The sequence below is a fragment of the Canis lupus genome, chromosome 8 (assembly GCF_011100685.1).
Source record: "Canis lupus familiaris isolate Mischka breed German Shepherd chromosome 8, alternate assembly UU_Cfam_GSD_1.0, whole genome shotgun sequence".
Lineage (NCBI taxonomy): Eukaryota > Metazoa > Chordata > Mammalia > Carnivora > Canidae > Canis > Canis lupus.
The window spans coordinates 51,866,333-51,889,476 of record NC_049229.1 but is presented as its reverse complement, the minus strand read 5'-3'; the positions used below and the strand labels follow the sequence as shown (position 1 = coordinate 51,889,476).

At 39.3% G+C, this 23,144-nt stretch overlaps 1 protein-coding gene across 23 annotated transcripts in view; it reads right to left on the bottom strand.

Moving 5' to 3' along the window:
* NRXN3 (neurexin 3) overlaps positions 1-23,144 on the bottom strand; it is a 1,532,396-nt gene that overhangs the window by 809,857 nt on the left and 699,395 nt on the right. The gene's annotated exons all lie outside the window — the stretch shown is intronic.

Below are 23,144 nucleotides of genomic sequence, written 5' to 3'. Positions count from 1 at the left end.
TAGGAGAAATGTGATCTATGATTAGGTACATACTGGATGTATGTAATAGATACATGTTTCCTTTTATAGTTTAAGTAGTAAATATTGATCATAAAAAAAAGAAATCAACATTTGATTCCTTTTAGGCTGCTTAGATCATCATTGTTTGATCTAAATACAGGAAACTAATAACTTATCTGACACCCTATAGCTGATTTTCCCAAGTAATGACCTCTGTAACTCTGAGTAAAGAAGCAAAATCACAGTTGAAGATTTCCAGGATATAGTAGTCTGTAGAAGTGTAGTGTTCAAGTGTTTATTATCATAGGAAAAAGAGCCTTTAATGAATCCTTTGGGCAATACCACCCAAATTCCTACTCCTGACCTAGTCTCACTGCAAACTCATTTAGCAGCACCTGACCAAAGATGACCTTATTTTCTGATTAATGTGGATAGAGAATGAGGCATCACAAATGAAAAATACAAGATTATTTTCTTGACCTATCCTACAGTAACCCTGTGGAAGGCCTATTTCCTTAAGAAGCTAGAACTAATAGTAAATCAAAGTGAAAAGTTAGGAGAAAATTATTCTTTGAGAGAGAAATCATTACTGTATTGCTTGGAGAAAGATGACATTCAGATATTAACAGACTGTTCCCTTTGGGGAGGACAGGGATTCGGAGAGCGTGTGAGGGAAAAAAAAAAAATCTGCATTTCGGTATTTACTAAAGGTGCACACCTTCATAAGGTGGACTTTGGATCCTGATTATTTTGAACCTCTTTAGTTTTTTCTCTTTATTTTTTGTCCTTGCTTTTTGATAGCTGTTCATAGTACATGAATTTGGTATTCCCCCCAGGAGCAAAATAAAGAGCACAACTACAAGACACCCCTGATACATATTAGTGTGTCAATAAATTTCTAAAACCTTCCCAAACCAACTAAACCAAACGGTTTTGCTCATACACAGGGAGTAGAAATTCCTTCCATCTGCCACAAAGTATTGTCTCCAAAAGTGGGTGGGTAAAAGCCTGGAAACTTACTTTGCTTGGGGTCAAGGGTCAGGAATTAAGGGCACAACACCTATACCATAATCACTTTGCTCTACCCAAACATCTTTCTATTTGTGCAAGAAAGAGAAAGAAACAATAACTTGATTTCTCTTGGAACTATGTTTCACATGAATCCAAATTTCTATAATGCTTCAAAAATATGAAATTCACTCCCTTAGCAAATGGCATGTGATTATACATCTAAATGGTATGATAAATACTCAAAATGACTGGCTGTGTTAGGCTTAAAGAACACCAAAATACTTAAAAAGAGAAAACTTACCTTCATTTCCACCGCACCCTAGGTTAGGCCAGCTGGGCTATGAGAAATATTTTACTAAGACGATAGTACCATGTATTATTTATCAATCTTCCTCCCCCAAGAGAGCAGGTTAGGTAAGTAAAGGCAGGGGTGAGTAGGGGAGAGAGACACACAGGAAAGAAGCATCTAATTTTCTGTCTAAAACAATTTCAGGTTCTGGTTGTCTTCTTCAGGTTGATATTCAACAGAGAATAAGAGGTATTTTGTTTTTATAAACTCATTTTTTTTCTGAAAGCATTCATTTTCTTTGAAAAAAAATTTAAATCATTTACTTACAGAGGCAGTTTGGTGAAACACCTCAAATAGGTGCTTCCATTCTCACTAGAGTCCTCAAGTCTTAGAAAGGGCTGTCACTTCCAACAATAGACATGAACGTAGGAAGTTTTCTGGAAGTCTTCCGTTAAGAAGTCCCCCAGTGAGGTGTGTGAGAAAGACGAGTGACCCACTTATCCAATCTGAGCACTTGCATCTTCCTAGAGACCCTGCTTGTAGCTAAAACCCACCAAAAACACCACCAATAATTACTGGGCTTGAGTAAATAAATGGACCATTGAGCCTCCCCCATACAACATACTTAACTATGGGTTGCCATCCTTTGGCTCATCCTCCACTCTGCTGCTAACCTCTGTTAGTGTATCACAGAGACTATCTATTCATACACTGAACAAATATTAACTGAGCACCAACATGGGATCAGACAACATTCCAGGGTGGAGGATGAAGTAAGGAGGAATTAAGACAGACAAGGTCTCCCTGTCTGGTTCTAGCCTGGTTAGGAGAGGTGGTGGGGAGGAGGAAGGATAATACTCAAACCAAAGACCTTGAGATAATTTCTGATGGGTTTGAATCCTATGAAGAAAATGAAACAGGGTAATATGATGAAAAGTAATTTGGGTGGAGAGTGGGGATAAAGGGTGGGCTACTCTATAGCAAGTCTCGGAAAGGCCTGTGTGAGGTGACCTCTTTCTCCACTCTTGCTCTGATTACCTGGTTGAATAGAGAGCTCTTAAGTGAGGAGGTCAGAGCAGGCTTTTCTGTGGACGTGCATTGAGAAGGAGCCAAACATGTAAACATCTGAAGCAATGGGAACAGCAAGAGCAGAAGCTGAGAATACAGTTGGCATGTTAGAGGAACAATGATATAATAATAATAAGAAGAAAAAACACCCTATTATGGCCAGAGCTTGTGCCCAAGGAAGAGAGTGTGGTGGGAAAGAAGGTGGAAGAGTAAGCAGAGGCCAGATCACAAGAAGACCTAAAGGACGTGGTACAGAACCTGAAGGCTGTTCTAAATACATCTGGTTGCCACTGGGAGGTTTCAGGCAAGAGGATCCTATGATTTAACTTAAGTTTTAAAAATCATTCTGGCTTTTATGTGTGCACTGGACCCAAAAAGGCCAGTAATGGGAATAAGGAGATCTTGGGGAAGCTGCTAAAGGAAGGAAATGAAGGTGACTTGGTCTAGGGAGGTAGCAGGAGAAATGGAGGTGGTGAGATGTGGTGCATGTTAGAGGTACATGCATCTCTGGACTTGAAGGTGGATTGGGAGCAGGAAAAGAATCCATGGTGAGAACCCAGGTGCTAGGAGTACCCTCAACTGAAAAGGCAGAGATTCTAGAAAATGTAAGACATGGCTGATCCTACTAGCCAAGTGAGCTTGCTTTTGCTCCTTGCGTCTTTCCTACTCAGCAGCAATCACACTGGGGCAAAACTCCTGGAAGCTTCCGAGTGCTCAGAAGTGTAGCTCAAAGTTCACTGCTTGCATGATTTTCTTAGCAAAGTGTTAATCAGTACCTTGGGCCGCCGTTGTCTACTGATGACACAGGGTTACTAGGTTCCTGCTGTCTCTCTTTCCCTCCCCTCCTCCCCTCCTTCCTTCTTTCTTTCCTCCTTTGCCTCTCTCTCCTTCTTCCTCTATCCTTGCAAGGTTTCAGTTAAGTGCTCTGGCCCTTAACTTGGACTGGAACAAGGAGTGTGCCTAACATTACAAAGCAAACCTCGGCAGCCCATTCAATTGGATCTCTAAATTGTGATCACAGTGTAAAATGAACCCACTCATCTTGGCTAGGAGAATGGCAACTCAATTTTGAAACCGAATGAATCCAGGGCAGATATCTCTCCAAAGGAACAAATGACTCCGCAAAAGATGAGAAAGAATCCTGCCCCCAATTTACTGCCAAATCTCTACCTTAAGTCATAAATTTACAGCATTGCTTAGGAGTGGTGAGCTGAGGACAGTCTCAAGATTTCTTGTGATAATCTCTCTCCATGAAGCCACTTTTCAAGAGATGAGGGCAATTTGTTCAGGGATAGGCAGAAAGATGTTTTTGTAGATATTGATTCTACTCTTGATTTAAAAAACAAAAAAACTTTCTGAAGTGTACTAATACTTCCCCTACCATTATCATAATATAATTAACACAAATCAGGCTTTCTTTGACGATTTCAAACATTACTGTGCCTTAGGATTTTTCTGACTATGTGACTTATTGTCAGCACTAAAGACACAGATTTTGAAGATGATGAGGCTTGAGCTAAAGAGATCTGAACCAAGATATGCACTAGAACCTGCTCCTCTATTATCCTCTTAATCAATGCCTATTTAAGCCTGTTTCCTTGAGAGTTGAATCTTTTATAATAAGAAGTAGAATAAAAAATGTCTAATTACAAAATGAAGGGTATAGTGAATCGTAAGAAGTAATATTTTGCTATAAATAGGCATAATACATCTTCCATCACTCCTCTTCCATAGGTTTTCACAACTTTTCTACCTCCACCCATCCCTTCCCAGCCCCCAATCCTCCCAGATGGGACTCTGTGCCTCTCCAGCAACTCTACTGCATTTATACTCTATAAATCATCACTCTGTCCCTGCTATTACAGATATACATATATATTTTTATATCTACTGCCTCTACTTCTGTGCCCTTTGAGGGAGAACACGCTGCCTTTATAATCCCCAGCAACTAAGCAGAGTACCTTATACCAAGAAGATTCTGAATATATTAGGGAAAAAATAGTAGATGAATAAAGAGAATTAAATAGATTAAACACCAAACAAGCAAGCAGATTGAAGGAGGGAGAAGAAATGCAAGAGGAGAAGGAGAGAGTTGTAGACTATATTTTGCAATAAAAAAAAAACTGGACCAATTTGGGATGATATTCAGTAGAGTAATAAATACTTATAACTGGATTAATAAAATTGGATGAAAAAATAAATGACAGAGTGAATTCATTGAGGGTAGAGGAAGAAAAAGAAGGGACAGTAGAAGAGGTTTGCACATTGCATTTCTGGTAGCTGAGTGAATTAAGCCCTAATTCCTAATTCAACTTAGAGCTAAAAGACACCATGCAGCAGATATAAATAAATAAAGATACTACTTTTCATTTTAAATGTGTTTTTTTCCCAGGCAGAAAAAAATACAGCCTTTTGAGAAACTAATATAAGGATGAAAGTAACATTATTTAAAAAAAAAAAATGTATCAGTTACTCTCCATACATGATCTTATTTAGTTTCCCAATACAAAACTGATATGGTTTCCCTCAGCTTTGTAAATATAGAAGTGGCATAAAGTGCCACAACCTGCCAAGGTCACGCAGTTACACTGCCCACAGCCCCCAGTCTGTCTGCAAAATCCCTATGCTGAACTGTGTTCTCATAGCTACATCATGGTTATGCCCCTGGGCTGACCCAGTCTAGAGATGTGAGGAGGAGGAACAAGGTAAGGCCAGTTAAAGGACATAAGAGAAGTGGGAGTGAAATAAAAACAGAAAATCTAATTTCGGAGATGAATGAAAAGTGGGACCTAAATTCACTTTTTTAAAAAAAATTTATTTGTAGGACAAGGGTCAAGCCCTAACCTACTAATAAAGCCAAAAGAAGTTAAAAGTTTGTGTTAGAGATAAAAGTGGAGAATAAGTAGATCACGTTTGTGTGCCCCTGTAGCAGACACTCTTGGTCCTGCATCATGTCCCCTGGGCCAAGCTCAGATTTCAGCCATAGCAGCAGTAGACAGTTATAAGCTCACACACAGCCCAACAGTCTCCATCACAAGCAGGGCCAATGCTTGGGCCTTCTCTCTAAAGTCGGGGATGCCTTCAATGTCTGTATGCAAGAGCAAACAAGTAGGGAAGGAAGGTGATGGGGACTGTCAAACAAAGGGAGGACAAAGCTAATAGATTAATCCCCCCAAATTTGTCATTGGAGTGGACAATTCTTAGAGGCATTCATTACAACACCCTCCATCTCCCCCATATCCATTTGACCCACAGCAGAAAACTTAACAATGGATCCTCCCATTGATGAGCACTGCTCATTCTCTCTGCTCCTTCACTCCCACTTTGGAGACCTCTTCCAAATAAACCACTTGACCTGAGTCTTTGCCTCAGGCTCTACTCTCAAGGGAACTCAGACTAAGATGGCACACAGCGCTTGATCATCTCCTCTCTAGTAACTCAAACATTACAACAACCCTGTGAAGTAGGGAATATCAATGCTTATGATAAAACCCAGAAAGTTTAAGTGACTTTCCCAAGGTCATAGGCTATTAAATCATGAAGCCACGAAATTGAATAAAGAATTCAGGCTTCACAGATGGAACTCCACAGATAGTGCTCTCTCCCATTAACCTCCAGCTGCCTAAAGCCTATGAAGTCCAAAAAGAACAGAGGACAGTGGTCTGCTATAATTATTAAATGTAGACGTATGGGCTATGGTTACAAATTACCAAATAGTGACTAAACCTATGAGGGTTTTGAGAAGTATATAGGTATCTGAGGGCAATTAACAGGCTTTCTACCATGAGGATCTGGAGGACTCATAAGGACTATAGAGGGTTTTTGAGAAAGTGAGATTACCATCACTCTTAATTAGCCTAGGCTTATTCAAGACAAAAAGTTAGAGATATGGTCTCCATACCCAGGGTCCCTTCAGGATCTATGTTTCTAAATAATTACCATCTCTCAGATGGGGAACTTTATTTTAGATATAAAGATACAGTTACTAGGTTTTAAAAGTATCCTGAGACAAAGAGCTCTGTGAAATAGCATTTCTGTATCAACTCCCATGTGTGCAGCACCTCCTTTCCACAATAGAAAGTACTAAATCTGAGATAAGAAAGGAAAAGGAGGGATCCCTGGGTGGCGCAGCGGTTTGGCGCCTGCCTTTGGCCCAGGGCGTGATCCTGGGGACCCGGGATCGAATCCCACATCGGGCTCCCGGTGCATGGAGCCTGCTTCTCCCTCTGCCTGTGTCTCTGTCTCTCTCTCTCTCTCTCTCTCTCTCTGTGACTATCATAAATAAATAAAAATTAAAAAAAAAAAAAAAAGAAAGGAAAAGGAGTGATATTTCTAGCCTATCTCCTTGGGATGATAATTACAAGGTCTATCGGCTTACAAGATTGATGGCATTAGCTAATCACCCGCTGTGAACAGAGGCAGTTGCCACACAGAATGGTCCTGTCACCTGGGTGCACCTTCTTATCCTCTTATCATCTGCTTTGTGCAATTGGGGGATCCAGGAAGCTAGATTAGCAGAACAATCACCCTATTCTGGTCCTAGTTCACTAAGATGATGATCCTTCTCCCTCTTAATATGTATATAGGTTTGAAAATATGAGAAATTATAGCTTTCCATCTCACTAGAAATATCATCTCTTTATGATACCCACTAAAATAAAACTTGCAAGACAAGCACATAGAGGAAAAAATTAAAACCAGAGCATTAATAAAAATAGATTGAGGATATTTTAATTCAAATGTATTTGCCTCTCTTTAAGTATGACTTAAATGCAACTGGTTTCTCAGCAAGTGTGGCCTTGGGCAAGGCATGTGAAGTGGCTACCTTGGCAAATATCATTAATTTCCATGTTATGGAAAACCCATACACAATTCTGTACAATGGTTTGGATACAGCTTAAGAGTGAACTTCAGACTGCTGATTGCTTTATCCGTGCACCCTGAATTCCCAATAAACCTGAGGGCATCAAATAGAAGAAAACAGTTCCAGTTGAAGAGGGTGAAATCACCACCCCTCTTCCAGGCTATATAAAGGAAGATGAATTTAATTGAAAGTTCAGCACCTACCATAAAGGCATTGTGGAAATTTCTGAGGGTGCAAAGATGAAAAAGACACAAGAAGCTCACAGTCTGCTGGAAGTGTCACACAAATAAAAACTGTGTGAGAGAAAGGGGTACAAAAGCGTGTACTGGATACCCTGATAATGGGGTACGTAATCTATCTGGAAGCCTGAGTCATTAAATATCTTTTGCTTCACATTTTCACGCAGGACTACACAGCTCCTATAGGACAGAGAGACCAATACCTCCATTTCTGTATCCTTCACAACTCCAAATAGCACTGTCCTTGGTATGCAAAGTGAATTCTCAAAGTTGAAGAGTAAATGAATACGTTTCTTTTTATTTTCATTCTTGCATTTGACATTGCGAATAACAGCAAATACACATATTTTACTTACCAGAGAGCAGTCACTGAAAACCATTTAAGTGCTTTACCTATATTAATTAATTTTATATTCACATCAATCCCATAATGTTGTCATAATTATATTATACATTGACAAAATATGCTGTCCCTTCCTATCAGCCTTTTCCTAATAGGTCCATCCTTTCTGAAGAATTATATTTCCTATCCCATTATGCCAGGCACTTTGTGTAACTTGCTTCATTGCCAAAGAAAATATGAGCAGAAGTGGCCTGGGCACTTAGATGGCTTAAGAGCCATTACATAGCTCTGCTAACCTCTTTTTTCCCTTTGCTATAAATCCAAGAGGTGGCAGGTTAAGGCTGTTTCTTCAGCCAGGGTCAGAAAAGACAAGAATATGAAGCAGAGCTGCTTGATGAACCATGATGAATATTAATATGGGTGAAAGGTAAACCTCTGTTCTTTATTTAAAGTCACTAAGATTTCAGGGAGGCATTTGTTACTGTAGCATAACGAGCAGGGCTGACTGATACATAAGTCCTATTTATATCCACACTTTACCCTTGAGAAAACTGAGGCAGAAAAAAAGTTCAATTTTTCAAGGTCAGATATGTAGTAATTCCTGGGATTTGATTCTGGGCAGTCTGATTCCATCTTGGTCTTAACTACTTCACTACACAGCCTCTATTGGCTAAGGGATGAACCAAAGATGACTAAGAGATACAAAGATAAATCCTCACAGTGAAATATTCTACACATGCCCTATATACAAAAATATATAGAAATCTATTAAACCAATTAATTAGTTAAATGCAATGAACATGTTTTTAATTTCCAGGTGGAGAGAAGACAAAGGCTAAGAAGAAAAGGAAGGTAAAATGAAACGAGAGAAGAAAGAAACACAGAGAGAAAAATGACAGGGGAACAAAACAGATTAAGTAAAATCTCAATATTTGTCAAATTGCTCAGAGGCAAATCTCTCTCCCAGCAAAAATAAAACTCAAGATTTTCAACTTTAAAATGCTGTCAGAACACGGAACAAATAAAAGTGTTTAGAAGCATGTATTTTGAACATTATCTGAGTTTTTCCACTTTAATAAAATGAACTCCTCTGTTTGTGAACTATATAGGATGACAAGTGGCACATCTTACCCAGGGGGATGCCACTTATATGCATGCAAGAATCCTGTCATTTTAACTCCCAAATTTTTCAGAACTGCTAAGGAGTAATCTAGGCCCATGGTTCCCACATTTTAAACTTGAAAAAAAAAAAAAAAAAAAAACCCTGTGGATAAGGCTAAGAATTCAGATTCCAGTCCTCCAGACTTTTTTCTTTTGCCAACCTTTCCTTCTTTCCTCAAATGTCTCATATTTTAATTTTTTCCAGGTTATGTCCTATGCTTCTCTTATCTTCCCAACTCACTATCCCCCAGTATCTCTCTTACGGTCATTCCCATCCAGTTCCTCAAGCCGTGAGACTGGCAGTCATCCTGAATCTCCCTTCTTTTTTACTTCCAGCATCCAAACCACAGCTGGGGTGGGTAGTTCTGTCCCCTACGTGAGGCCTGGATCTGTAGACAGCAAGCTTTGGATTCCTCGTATCCTATTTTACAGAGAAAAACCCCTGAGACTCAGAGGGTTTAGACAATTCAAATGAGGGCACTTAAGGTGAAAGTAGCAGAGATCAGATTCAAACCCTTATCTCTGTAACTCTAAAGCAGTGTTTTATCCATACACCTCAATCTTTCACGAGCCAAATATTTTTTTTCTCAAGTACATCAGCACTTGAGATCAATACCAGTATCTAATAAAATAATATTGTTTGCAGATCATTTAGAGCTTTAAATAGTATGCCCTTATCAACAACTGTTTTTGCAAAGAAGTGGTTTTAAAGATATTCTCTCAAGATATTCATTTTGTTTCCTTTTTTAGTTACTTTACAGGGATTTTGTCCCCATTCTGTTATATTTGGCAGATTTTTAGGTACCAACCCCACTTGGAAAAATCATAATTCATAATTCATGCATAATTCAGTAAGCTCATTATTTCTTTTTTCCAAATCTTTCATATCTGGTATATGGTCAGGTCTGAATCACTCGTAATGGCTCCCATGGATGGCAACAGAGGCTTAGTGTGAAGACAGGAAGAGTTCAGAGTCAAAGACAGGGCTGCTGAAAATCACAAGGAAGACTGGGAGAATCAGTGACAAGACTTGTGGAGGCTGGTGATAAGCTAGCTGGGGAAGGAGGAAGAATGGTTCTCTGAATTAGGAGGAACTTGAGAGAACTTATGTGGTGGTCTATGCTTGAAGAATGGTGCTTTTTGTCCCTTACCAATACGGGGTGACTCAAGAGGACAAACCCACACACTGCCTCCAGAACTGTGTACACTATATTGGCTCCTCACTATAATGACTACTCAGATAACCTTTCACTTCCAACCCAATCATTTCACTGTGTCTAGAAGACAACCTCATAGTCCTCTCCCTTCTCTGACCCAGAAGCAAGCTCTTTCAGATAGGCTAAGGCTCTAAATGATGTTTCCTTTCCATACCCTGTTTTCTAATGATGGATCTTTTAGAATGCAAAGCACTAAAATAGGGTCCTTGTCCATTTCAGAGGGTAATTAGACAGTTCCAGAGCTGGCACAGGGGTGTTAGAGTAAAGGGTTGCAGGAGACTAGTAGGAATGATGGGACATGAAATAACTGCTTTGCTTCATCTTGGGGCTTAACATTTAATTCTCACAATCCCATAAAGTTAGCATTTTAATCCCATTTTATGGATAATAAAACAAAGAAATAAGGATGTTAAATTATCTTGACCAAAACCAAATAGCTAGTTAGAAACAAAGCCAGAACTATTTGAGGGTCAACTGTTCCTTCTTATACTTACACTAACTTCTGAAAGATGGGGAATGTAAGTTGTGGATAAAACCATACCAGTGCTGCTTCTGCAGGAGTAGGCGTAGAAATTTGGGGACAGCAATGAGAGGAACCAGAGATGCTTTTTTGAAATGATATTCAGGCCAGGTAAGAATAGAGATGGGTATGTAAGGCAGCAAGAAAATCATAAGGAGTGTCACTGATAAGAATGAAAAAAGGCAAATCCCTATGGGCCGTGGGTCATGCTACTGGGGAAGGGGACCCCTATATATCAGGGTGTTTGATTGTGTAGTGAGCTTACATTGACTTAGATCTGCCTATAAAATCTGTGGGAACTCAAGATCCCCTCACTGGATTCCAGGTGGGTCATTTTCATCTCAACAAACTTTCTGCTTCCCATTGATTTTGAGATGTGTACCTATATTTTTTCAGGTTCTAGTCCTGACTAGAGACTGTGCCTATATTTTTTCAGGTTGTAGTCCAAGACCCAGACATGGTAGTTACTCAACATGCATATATATATATATATATATATATATATATATATATATATATATATATATAAAAATGCAGCTGATAGACATTGAAATGAATTAAATTGAATGAAATGGTGAATCAACCAACATGCTCTACCATGGGAATGAGGAGAAAATGGGTAATGTGCTTATTCTATCTAATTATCCTATTTGAAGCTACATATGCTTCTACTGATTTCATAATCCTAGTTACCATTCATAGAGTTTGTGATTTGATCTAACTCCCTTGGGATCAGTGGAAACACAAGTTCTAACATACAGCTTTGCACATGGTAGGTGTCCAACAGACTACTGCTACTTGCTATAATACTCATTTACAAAAACATATTTAAGTAATTTTTTAAGTAATAGGAATAAATGGTACTTTTATAAAAAAAAAAAAAAGCTCAAAGGAAGAAATGAGGGGAAAGAAATTCCCACAGGGACTAAATTTTAAAGTGACAAGTATAAAAATCCTCCTTACTCTAAGAACAAATATCCACCCAATGGTTGCACAATAACATTTGTTTGTTATTAAATATTCATTACCTCAATAACCTATCAAATACTGTTCATTTGTAACATGAACAGGCTTTGGCTAGTGGCTAGGGATAAAAGGAGAACTATATTAAGGTCCCTGGACCAAAGTTAGAGTCTACTGGAGGAGACAGTCTGGTAGAAAATGAAATATAATGTTTTAAGTGTTTTAACACTTGGGTGACCCTTTATACTATACCTTAGGGACACAGTGAGAGGGAGAAAGTGTGTGTGTGTGTGTGTGTGTGTGTGTGTGTGTGTGTTGGTTTGGTCTAGGGGTCAGAAATAATAGTGGCATTCAAGTAAGACTTCCTAGAAAAAACGAAGCTTGTTCTTCCGAAAGTATAAGCAGGAACTAGTGCTCCAGATAGATCAGAAATGAAAGAACACTCTGTACCATGTGCAGAGTTAAGAGAGGATAGCAAGATCAAGGAATGGTGAGCAGTTCGATAACATAGGCAAGTGTAGAGCATTTTTATAAGAGGTAGGAGATGAGTCCAAAGAAGAAACCAGGAGCAGATATTAAGGACCTTTGTTGCAATAACATGCAAAATAAAATAAGACTCGGTGATCTATCTTCTAGACCAAAAAAAAAAGCTCTTGAAATACCTTAAATTGGCTGTGATATGCATTTGCTGCATTATTTAGATGATTCAGTTTTGTTACAGATAACAATAAAAATGAATGGGACGAATAAAACTCACAGGAAGCGTAAAATATAGAGAGTAAATGGGTTACTTCTGAGACCTTTAAACAGAAAATAATCACAGCATAGGTATTTTTTAATTTTTATTTATTTATTTGAGAGAGTGAGAGAGAGAATGTAGGGGGAGGGGCAGAGAGAGAAGGAGAAGAGGCTCCCCACTGAGCAGGGAGCCCAATTTGGGGCTTGATCCCAGGACCCTGGGATCATGACCCAAGCAGAAGGCAGATGACTAACTGACCCATCCAGGTGCTCCTGGAGTGTAAGCATTGTAAACAAAGTAAAAAGGATAGAACAGAGAAGCTACTTGCCCAGAAAATGATTCATTGTACCTAGTAAATCTTAAATATTTATGAATCTCAGACTATGTCTGATTGACAGCTGTCAAGCCTAACTTTGTTAACTCATTAGTGACACTCATTATGGATCCATTCTGGCCTCATCTTTTCTCTACTTGAAACTTACAGATGAAGCATATATCTGGTCATCAAGCTAACTGGTGAGCTATGGGAGCTATAGCTGTGGCCAAATCTACTTGCCCTTGTGTTTCTCTAATAAGGCAAGTGTGTGATGGCCCCAGAAGCCTCCCAGATGCTTAAGATCTCTCAACTCTAGTCTATAGTCCTTGTAGCCACCCTATCAGCAGGGAAAGCTGATATAGCAGAGAGAAAACAAGATATATGAGCATCAAGTAACAAGGATTCAGGTAGAGTAGTTTTTCCACCCCACTTGCACACTATCAGTCATCTGTCTGATTTCTTCCTCCTTGCTTCTTGTTGTATGCATTAATTTAATGACCCACATAATTATACATCTTAATATTGTCTATGACCCTTTCTGTTCCACGACCTCTAGAGCAACCTGCCTGAGTGTCCTTGGAACGCTAAGGTGATTTCCCACATGCCACAGGAGTAATATGATCAGATTACTGTTTTAGAAAATCATGCTGGCCCTTTAAGTGTAAAGCCTGGAGGGCTAGGGAGTGAGGCTGGAGGCAAAGAGACCAACTCCTGACAGTCTTTCCCAAACAAACAAATGCAACTCATATTTCACAGAGGGTCAGATAGGAACTAGAAATTTCAGGAACACACAGAAAAAAAAAAAGTGTCCTGAAGACCTGAATTCTTTACTGTTAAGCCAAAATAAATTCAACCCCTGAAACTCCATAACATCCATGCAAAAATCACATAGAGGGAAAAAAAAAATCCTGATGCCACATAAAGGCTGAGATTTCTCCACCTCTACCAAGGATTATCCATCCTTCCTGGTGTACCAATGGTATAATGAGAGCTTGTGGAGATAAGAACCCATCACAATTGCAACACAGCTCCATAATCTCTCATGTGGGCCAGCAGGATGCCCTGAAGAAACTAAAATCAGCACAATAAAACACCAGGTGAAGGAAACAGCTGGATGATAATTCAAATGCCTCACAATAAGTAGTGAGTCAGTGGGGCATGAGGGGGAACAATGGCTTTTGAGCTAACCAGACTTGGCTTGCTTGCTTTATTTATTTATTTATTTATTTTATTTTTTTTTTTTTTTTTCAGGACTGAAGGAAGTTTATTCACGCCAACAAGTGACATGAGGGAGTGGACCCTGCACCTCCAGAAAGCAGACACCTCAACCAAGGGCCTTCCCTGAGATAGGTCTTCTGCTTTTCCAAACTCCACAGGGCGCATGATTAACCAAGCCTCCCGTGGACGCGCTGCTCAGGGCTTTGAGGGCTGCTCAGACTTGGCTTTAAATTCCTGTTCCAGTACATACTAGCTGTATGACCTTGGACAAACACCCAAATATCTCTTATCTTCAGTTTCTTGTAACTATAAACTAATCAGAACATTCATCAAGAGGCTATGGTAAGAGATACACAATACAACATGGGGAATTGTCCAGCACAGGCCCTCTTTCCATGTTTAATTCCATGTAGACAGACAAATGAACAATAATTCATAAAACGGCTATTCTAATAGCCTACCCTGATGTCAACAATAATTGCTTAACTAAATATAACTACAGTATTCTTATTTCCCTAGTTTCCAATTTATACCAATATTAAAAACATATTCTTTTAAGCATTCTAACACGCTGGTACATTGCTAAGGAAAATTCCCTAGAGATAAGCAAGCACAGCATTAGGTCATTTGGGTTTTAAGCACTTAGACTTTGGAGAAATTCCAGCAAACTCCTCTCAAGGGAGCACTGTACAACCATGGGCTTGGAGATATGTTAAGAAGACTACAGATTCCTGTAACAGTGAACTCAGCTTTAAGACCACTGTGTGAAGCCAGTCTCATTTACAAGGCCCTAAGAGATGGAGAATTTCTCAGTGATATCTTCTAAAGTCTGCTATATTATCATAAAACACCCTTCTATCTATAATGTTTTCTTGCATTTTTTTTACAGTTTTTCAACCTAACTAAAAAGATCCTATTATTGGAGCATCTGGATGGCTCAGTTGGTTAAACATCCAACTCTTGGTTTCAGCTGGTTGTGATCCCAGGTCGTGATCTCATGTCATGATCTCAGGGTCTTGATCTCAGGATCATGAGACTGAGCCCCACACTGGGCTCATGCTCAGCACAGCTTTTCTTCAGACTCTCTACCCCTGCTCACATGCTCTCTCACTCTCTCTCATTCTCTAAAATAAATAAATCTTTTTAAAAATCCTATTATTGTTAAAGTTTGAAAAGGGGAAGATGAATTTTGGAAGCTGAATTATATGATGTGCAATTCAGAAGGGTAATTTACCCAAACAAAGAAACTAAGCAGTGCTATTATAAAGGAATATTTTATCAGAGAAGACCCTGCAGTTTCAAAGGGGGATGCAATACTTAGGAAAGAAGCATGTCTTACAGCTGAGGTGTCACCTACAGCAAGGAAAGGGTAGACGAGTACCATTAACATACTACCTGAGTATAGGTACCTCAAAACTATTTGTGGGATGAATTTGTAAAATAGAGATGAGAGCTCCAGAAATTTAGAAGGTGACTCCTAATCAAGTCCAATCTGCCTTTGTCTTTGATGAGGTTCCAAAGCACAAAAAGGTTAAGTGATGTAGCCAAATTCTTAAAACTAGTAATAGTAGGAGACTAAGACTCTGGGAAAGCACTTCAATGGCCTATCAAGATGCAGTAACTCTTCAGGCTAAGTGAGGTTGAAACTATGGAAAACCTGATGCTGAATGTCACTCACAATATTTTCTTTTGAATTGAGGCATAATGATATATAATAAACTGCACATATTTTAGGTGAATGATTTGATAAGTTCTGACATACAAAAAGGTCCATAAGATTATCAACACAATCAGAATAAGGACCATATTCATCACCTTGTAAAGCTTCCCCATTTTGCCATCCCTTCCTCATGTCCCTCCTAAGCAATCAATAATCTGCATTGTCACTACAGATTAGTTTGAATTTTTTAGATTTATATAAATGGAACCATATGACATATACTCTTTTTTTGCCTGGCATCTTCATTCCTGCATTCCAGTTAAAGTTTATTTATGAAAAGAGATGGTGGGGAATATTTGGCATGCAGGTTATAGTTTACTGACTGCTGGTCTAGTTCTAGAGCCCATGTGCTTAATTTCTAAGCTGTAATGCATCCAGAAAAATCCAGCTGCTCCAGACAAAATATGATGAACTGCTGGAAGGTGATAATAATAATAATAATGTGGGAAGAGGGTTTGTGTTTTGGGGAACAGACAGAATGTGAGTTGTGAAATAAGATATAAGTTAGGAAAGATAATGGACTGCATATACTATGAAGGAACTGCACAATATTCTGTAAATGATGGAGAACGTCTGGAGAGTTAAATTTAATAAAAAAAAAAAAAGAATAGTTTGGGGTGGATTCCATGAAGAGTACAACAGACTACATAATTTAGAAAAGAGCTAAATAATCCTGCATTTAAAATACTCTATAGCAGATAGAAGCAAATGAAAGGTATGTATAGAAGAGCCAGCTAAGTGACCAGCTGGATGACCTGAAGGGTGGAGGGGGGAAAAACTAGGAATTAATTTCAGATTTCCAGCCTATTTAACTCACACTTGACACTTATTTTAAATGAAAAAAAAAAAAAAAAAAGGAGAGCTGGGTTTGGAAGAAAAACTGACAAGTTCTATCGTGAACATTGCAAGTTTTAAGATATTCGTGGGATATACATGTGAGATGTCTAGTAAGTGATCAGAAATGAGGGTTGAGTATTCCAGAGCCAGATGGGGCAGATTAGGATTCTGTATATTCATATATGCATACCCACAGCCCTCTGAGTCAAAAAAACAAAAAAAACAAAAAACAAAAAACTGGGTTTTCACTAATTTGTTCTCACCTACAAAGTTCCACAACCTCCCAGAGACATCTTGAGTTGTGCCTAACAATGTCATGGAAATCATGCTTAGTAATCTTCAAATTCTAACTACATCTCAGTGCCAGAAATTGATAAAGCACTGAAACTGATAAAGCATTGTCTCAAAACAATGACTGAACCCTTCCCATGTTCCTGGGAGCCATCTGCCTAGGCACAGAGAAATGCATGGAAGTGGGTCAATATTAAAATCTATTGGCTCTCTCTTCTTAAGCGGCACCCCTGGATCTCCACCATCAGAAAGATCTGCTGTGAGTTGAGGGGCCCTGGAGTAAAGGCATCCAAAGAAAAGTTGGAGGTCCTTTGGCTTATGAATCAGTCAGTGGTCTTTGTCTCTAGAAATAGTACCCTGGGGATCCCTGGGTGGCGCAGCGGTTTAGCGCCTGCCTTTGGCCCAGGGCGCGATCCTGGAGGCCCCGGGATCGAATCCCACGTCGGGCTCCCGGTGCATGGAGCCTGCTTCTCCCTCTGCCTGTGTCTCTGCCTCTCTCTCTCTCTCTCTGTGACTATCATGAATAAATAAATAAAATCTTTAAAAAAAAAAAATAAATAAATAAATAGTACCCTGGATGGACCAGGGGGAGACTTTATTTTTTATTTTTTTAGGGGGAGACTTTAAATGCTTTAGAGCATCATGTGGGCAAGGCCATTCTTTGAGTTCTCTTTACACGTGTTTTCTTACTCCAGCATCCGCTGAAGCTAGAAACAGACTGCAGAGTAATCATATATTTAGCAAGGCCTCAATTCCAGAACCAGCACGTCAGGGTTTGGTTTGGTTTGGTTTCTTGTTCTTTGGTGCCCTCCTGTGTTCTCTTCTTGGATAACACTTGATTTATAAGACCCAACTGAAGTAAGCTCAAGTAACAGTGCCACTACATTTGAGACAATAAAACGACCAATTGCCTTATACCACAGGCTTCTGTATGTTTCAACAAATACGTTTCCATATCAACGGTGTTTTAAAGCAGGTGAAGACAATCCCTAATGCTTAGCACACTGCCTGCCATAAAGCAAATGCTCAAAAAATGTCGAAGACTAAAGGTCCATTAGCCAGAGTGAAACAAAGAAGCCTGTTGAGTCTTTTAGGCATATTCTATTACAGCAAATTTATAGGGAATTGCCAAAGTGCTTCATTAGCATGGTTTATATTTATTTATACCTGCTTCATAAAATATAATAATATTATAAAGGAAAAGAGTCTACTCTTTATTCTTTGGGGCATTCCTTCATTCAAATATTTATTGACTTTAAACTATAAGCCACATCCTGTTTTAAGTACCAAGAAATCAAAAAGGAAGACATCATTGGTAGAGACAGAAAAGTAACTCCACCTCTTCAGAACAAAGGTAAACCTGCTATAATGGACATATGCGCTGAGCATCATTGGATCACAGAGAGAAACCAATAATTGAAATCATGAATAATTTACATCACATATTGCACACACTGACACTGCTTGCAGGCTACCTTTTCTGCCCCACGCCTAGATTTTGGGTTGGTATCTCATATTATACAATTCAGCAAACTTCAAGGATTTTGACTTTCACATATAAGTGCAAGACTTTTAACTGCACTGAGCTCCTCCTCATATTGGCTTCCACCTCATTTAACAATAAGAAAATATAAGACTGGAAGTAATATGTCAAAAAAATACCCTTCTATTCTCCTAATTACTAAAAAGATACGGCTCAAGGTTAAGAATTAATAGTATTTGCTCTATGCTTGACTTTTTTGGTCACACCTACGTTGCCAAGTCCAACGTTGAGATTGCTTTACAATCTCAACCACTTCCCACTTCCAAACATTCTTCACAAGCATGTTGACTCCTTTTTCCTAATTCAAGACCCCTGTCCACCTCCCAGCTGCCTTACATCTATATTACCATAGCATTTGTTTTACAGAAGTTGTATTATCTGGATCTCAGAATCTTTTATCCCTTGGAATCAGACTCTGATTCTGTATCTACTGCTTCAATAATGCCATTTTTCCTACCTCATCCTTTGAGACTCTTACAGATCAAACACAAAAATCAGACCACTTTTCAGAAAGGCCTAAAGCTAAAATGTAAAGCACTCAATTGCTATCTTCTATAGGCTGGAAGGTTGCCTTTACTTACTTTAGTTCTCTAGCACCTGACTCAAATAGTTCCAAAGCATCACTGAATTCAATCTGAACCATAGGCTCACCATGAACTCCTCCAACTAGCCAGCACCACAGAGCCTGATTACTTCCTCCTATTTCTCCCTCATTCCCAAGCTCATACTCTTCCTTCTACCCAATGGTTTCCTTGCCTTCCTAGATCCCAATATTCTTCCGCTTCCAAGAATTTGTGAACTTCAGTGTTCTTGAGACAATATCCTATTACTTAATTGCCACATTACATTCTGCTCCTCTATGGAACTGTGACCAGCTCCTTTGGGATGTTTCCATCCAACAAGATGGTCTGCAGTGGAGAGAACAGTTTTCTCAGCATTGAGTCCTAAACATGAGGTGTGGTTCTGCTTTTGTCCCTTGAGCTAAGGTACTTAATTTAACCCTACATATCTGCTTCTCAAGGTCCTCATCTGTGAAATGGGAGTATTTATATCTATAGCACAAAAGCCTTCAGCATGTGTCCAGTAAGTGGTGGCTTCTTGTCCTCACTTCATCTCTGATTAATCCATTCATTTTCTTTACTAATGTCACAAAGTTCCATGATTATTGTATATAAATTTGTTTTTTTTTCTGATTTTCTTATCTCTTATTTGATCTTTTAAGGGCAGAGGCCATTACTTATTTCAGCTAGGATGCTAACTAATATTGTAAACATCAGATGCTATTGTATTGATTTTTTACATTGCTTCTTCCACCAACAGCCTGCTCCCAAATCCTGCTTTACAATCTCAATCTCTTGACTTTTTAAAATAAAACCTCATTATTTCTATACTCAAACAATCTGATCAATCACAAGGGTTGATTAATTTTGCCTTACTGTGGAGGTCAACTAAAGGGAAAAAAAAGAGACAATTTCAAGTTGTGAATCAATGAGAGAGCAAAAGATATAAATAACTCTGTGTACATTACTCCTGATCACAATTCCTCCACCTAATGCTCTTGATCTTGCTTAGGAAAACCAAATGTTCTACTTATTATTATTTTAAATAGCAGGTCGTCCAGATACCACATCTCTTTTTCTCTTTCTACTTAAATTATAGATGTAAGAATCACCCCAACTTCATATTGTTTCCTGTTCAATAAACAAAATGTTAAGTGCCACACACCCAGAAACTTTAAGACCATGTACTAAGAAAACCATTAGGTTTTCTTGTGATCAAGGGTGGCATACTCATAGAGTACAGCTCACAGTGATTTTCCACCCCTCACCAATACAGCCTGGCGTGATGGAAGATACCCTGAAGAAGGAAAACTTGTTCAAATGCTGGTTCCCTGCTTAGTAGCTGTATGCTTCAGTTAACCTACACGTGTTGTTGTGAGCTTCAGTCTCCTCATTTTCAAAGCACCCCCAGCGCAGACTAAAGCATATGAAAGTTCCCTTCCTTCTTCCCTGACTTATCCCAAAGGAACTCTCCTCTCTTCCTGGGACAGCCACAGTACTTTGTACTGTAATTTATCTGTCTATATGTCTGTCTCCCCTACCACACTTGAAGCCAGGGACCAAGTTTTATGTCTTAATTACTGAGTATCAAACAGAGAGCTTGGGACACAAGAAGCATCCAACAAATGCTTGTTAGAATATTCCTTCTTGATATACTGTTACACTGAAGTAGAGGGCACAGAAGACTGAATTTTTCAAACTTTTAGCAGAGAAGACAATTTGTTTATCATCTTAATGTGTCAGGAACATGAACTTCAATGTTAATCCACTTGTCTCTCACAATGTCCTCGCTCGGTGCCCACATCAGACTACTCACTAAAGCATGGGGAGTCTGGTTTTTTACCCCACTAGCTTAGCCCTTTCTCAAAATCTACATGTGTCCTCCATTTACTCATGTCTATAACTTTTAGGTCATTAGAAACTTTGAGTTTTAAGCTCCAAGAGTGTATGCAGGTGCAAGAAAGCTATCAGAATGTTTAAAGCCTGTAGCTGTTCATGGCTGTTCATGCCATCTATTTGGAGATGGATCTGAAGTAAACCAACATTAATACTAACAATAATGAAAGTTAATTCTGTTGCAAAGTTACAAGGTGGTGGACATTGTGCTAAATGCTTGATACATATTATTTCAGTTAAGCGTCACAAAACATCCTACAACTATTACCATTATACCTTTTCTCCAGATGAAGAGATTGAAGTTACAAAATGTCTAATCATTTCTGTAAGTGAAAAACCATTAGTAATAGAGCTAAAATCTGCCACAAGGCAATCCTGCTCTAGAATCTGTGCCTGTCATTGCCTAGAGTCCCTCCTAAAAGCAGCCTCTGAGATGAGGATTTGGGTACATCTAGTTTATTTGGGAGGGGATTCCCAGGAAACAAGGTGAAGAAGAGGGGTGGGCAGTGAGACAGGGAAGGGAAGAAACCCAGTAAATGGCCAGGTTATTAGGGCAAATGACTAGGATTTGGTCTTACCAGGGAACTTCTGAGACAGAGTATGTGGAATACATCTCAGAATCAGCTCGGGGATGGGGAAGCCTGGGTGGCTCAGTCAGTTGAGCGTCCAACTCTTAGTTTTGGCACAAGTCCTGATCTCAGCGTCTTGAGATGGAGCCCCGCAGGTGGGCTCCTCCTTCAGCGGGAGTCTGCTTGGGGATTCTCTCCCTCTGCCCCCCCGCCATGCACATTTGAGCTCTCTCTGTAAAATAAATAAATAAAAATCTTAAAAAAAAAAAAAGAAGAAGAAAAAAGATTCAGCTCTGAGGGACAAGGAAAGTCAGGGTATTTATCTACAAAACTCAGCCGCATTTACTAACCAATTTGGGCCACCTTCCTGACACTTTTGTCCTGCCTTGAGCATGGCTTATCAGTCTCCCATAGACAAAGAACAGTCTCAGATACAGGAAGATATCAGTCTGCAAACTGTCCACAAGTGACCTCAAGAAAGGCTGAGGGAACACAGGTGAGCAAAGTACTGACAGCATCAACTATAGCTAAGGTACCCTTCACCACCATGTTATCTCATGGAGGCAAAAACACACAAAGATGAGGGAGGTAAACTTTACCCAAGTGTAAGTCACCACACACCAAAGAAATAACTCATTTTTTCTCTATAGAATAGCAAGGAGTGGGCAGCCCGAGTGGCTCAGTGGTTTAGCACCACCTTCAGCCCAGGGCCTGATCCTGGAGACCCGGGATCGAGTCCCATGTCAGGCTCCCTGCATGGAGCCTGCTGGTGTCTCGGCCTCTCTCTCTCTGTGTGCGTCTTTCATGAATAAATAAATAAAATCTTAAAAAAAAAAAAAAAAAAAAAAAAGAATAGCCAGGAGAGAACCAGAAGATTGGCTTAGAGAATTCTGGCTGCCTCAAGCTCTGCCACCATGGACCTCCATGAAGATAGCAAAAGGGCTTCTGTTTGCAGAATGATGTGGTCACTCAGTGCCAGACACATTCATACCATATTCAATATTTGTATTCATATTAACTCTCCTGAACTTTATAGAACACCCATTGTCAATACATTATTTCATTTTGCCACAAATATTGAGTTATAAATACAAAAATGCAGCCAAAGCCAAATAGAAATGCATATGGATTCATCCAGTCTTTTGCTTAAATGGTGTTAATAATGAAACATTGCATGAGGTGCAATAAATACCCCCATGCTTAAGGCCTCTGCTGGGATCTCAAATCAATCCCACTGCTAGAATAAATGAGTCCACAGCAGAATCTGGGGTGTTGCTAAATAAATCACCTCTCCGGAGCAAATGCATTTGGAGAAAATCTTTCCAGTGCCTTCATGCTGTGCCATGTGTAGCTAATACCAGGGAATCACACAGAAGATAAGAAGATAAGTTTATTTTTCATTATGTACAGAAAAGATGCAAAAGGTGAAAAGTTACACCAAACAAATGTTGAGGCAATATTCTCCCTCCAATATGTATTCCTGTCCACAGATGCTGACCTTTTAGCAAATGGCAAAGAAATGCTTCAGAGTACACAGAAAGCTGTCCTCTTAGAGTCCAAAGAAATGGGGTTTTAAATATACAACCATTTGTGCAAAATCTAGTTTCTTTTTTTTAAAGATTGTATTCATTTATTCATGAGAGACACAGAGAGGCAGAGACATAGGCCCAGAAGGAAAAGCAGGCTCCTGCGGGGAGCCTGATGCGGGCCCAATCCCAGGACCCCAGGATCACGACCTGAGCCGAAGGCAGACGCTCAACCATGGAGCCACCCAGGTGCC